Below are 1,871 nucleotides of genomic sequence, written 5' to 3'. Positions count from 1 at the left end.
GGAGGAGGACAGACATTTGTTTAGAACTCTTAAAGATGTCGAAGAAGCTCCTTTAAGCAATTACTGTGATGTTCCTCCACCTCCAAAGAAATGTCAAAAGGAGTCCGAACCACAAAAGAAGTGCGTATTCTCGGAAAAGTAGTTGCAGGAGGTGAGCTGGCTTCAAACAAATGATGAACGCACAGAGATGTGGTGCAGAATGTGCCGTGAAAATTTAATAAATGACAAGTTAAAAAGGCATGAACATTTTTTTTTGTATCGAAAAAATATCGAACCGTGACACCAAAGTATCGAACCGAACCGTGAATTTTGTGTATCGTTGCACCCCTAGTAAATGGCCTCCTTGACTCTCCGTTCAAACCAGCATTCCTACCTGATGTGTACATCCTCATCATTGAAAGAGTGTCCACTGGTCTGTAGGTGTAAATAGACTGCGGAGTCCTAGCCTGACGAGTACTACTTTAGAACCGGGGTTATGTTTTGCATTTTGTGTCACACTAGGGGGACAAATACTAATTCCCGGATTGCCAGACATGCCTGTTAAGAAGACAACTGTCCCCAGTAGTACATCACAGGGAAGAAGCTCCCACCTGTGAAGTCTCATGTCCAGTGGCATCGTCACTACAGAGGAAGCTACAGCTGCTAAGCTATCAGGCCTAGCAGCCTCTTGCACTGTTTGAGGCTAACTTGTGTTGCCTCTGTGAAACTGTGCTAGGGATGGCTGTATGGCCTTAAGATAGAAATGCTCTCACCCGGAGAAGTCTAGACCTGAGCCCTATGAAAGTAGATGGTCTCAATGTACTCTCTTTTACTAGGTAGAGGATCATCAGGGGGTCCTTTGTCCCTCTTTGGGGGACCCACTGGGTTTAAATCTGGGACTCTCCACCATTTGGATGAGAGGTGAAACATCTTCAAGCAACTTAAAGAAGTCCAGACGCTTTTCTTTCCAAGCTCCTTAGACTACTCTCTTCCACGTTTATCTGAAAGCCCAAATTCCCCGGGTGGTGTATAAGAGCATTTCACTGACAAGCCACCCCCTGGTAGTTGGGGGCTGCCACCAGCCTGTCGTCGAATATGTGACTAACCGAAAGCCTTTTCCATGAGCAGGGCCACTGCTGCCAAGGTGCATTTTACAAAACACCCTTGTAAGAGCACTCCTTTAACTGGCTGATCAAGTTCAGTTCACACCCATGCTTGTGCAATGGTCTGATTGTCTATATGTAGTGTATCCATGGGTGTTACTTCAGCAAAGGCCCTATAGCTCAGTGGTTAGAGCACTGGTCTTGTAAACCAGGGGTCGCGAGTTCAAATCTCGCTGGGGCCTAGTAAATGTTTTTGTCCTGTACATACCCCCCCGTCCTCCTTTAGGTGGACACATAAGCCCCTTTTCCATTAGAACCTACTCAGATCAACTCGCCACAGCTTGCCACGATTTGGATCGACAGCCTTCACTGTTAGCTAAATGATGCCCATGTTATATAGGCCTTCCTATATAATAGGCTGACATAGCGTCAGATGTAATTTAAAAAAGCCCACCTCTTCCTCACTTCCCTAGCAAAGAGGTTGGTTCGGTGAGACACTCACTCATGCTACTCAGAGAACCAGGGATGAAAACATAACCTGAAGCTCTCTTTCATAGCATTCATTTTGTGTTTCACTATGAGAGAAATAGCAATTTAGTTAGTATTTTGTGCTTAGAAATATTAACTCCCAGATTGCCAGACATGACTAGAGATGGCACGATACCACTTTTTTATGTCCGATACCGATACCATAAATTTGGATATCTGCCGATACCAATATGAATTCGATATAGTGTTTTTTAATCAACAAAACTGTTTTTTTAAATATCTTGCTGCATTTTGTATAAG

General features: G+C 44.2%; 1 protein-coding gene and 1 non-coding gene across 3 annotated transcripts in view; one reads left to right on the top strand and one right to left on the bottom strand.

The window, feature by feature from the left end:
• Nucleotides 1–1,871, bottom strand: part of invs (inversin) — a 36,879-nt gene that overhangs the window by 8,432 nt on the left and 26,576 nt on the right. The window lies entirely within an intron of this gene.
• On the top strand, nt 1,252–1,324 carry trnat-ugu (transfer RNA threonine (anticodon UGU)). The gene has a single exon. It is a non-coding gene; the product is annotated as a tRNA-Thr (tRNA).

The sequence above is a fragment of the Pundamilia nyererei genome, unplaced genomic scaffold (assembly GCF_000239375.1).
Source record: "Pundamilia nyererei isolate P.nyererei 1_Seehausen unplaced genomic scaffold, PunNye1.0 scaffold00084, whole genome shotgun sequence".
Classification (NCBI taxonomy): domain Eukaryota; kingdom Metazoa; phylum Chordata; class Actinopteri; order Cichliformes; family Cichlidae; genus Pundamilia; species Pundamilia nyererei.
Note: the sequence above shows the minus strand (reverse complement) of the source record. Positions and strands in the feature narration are given on the sequence as shown.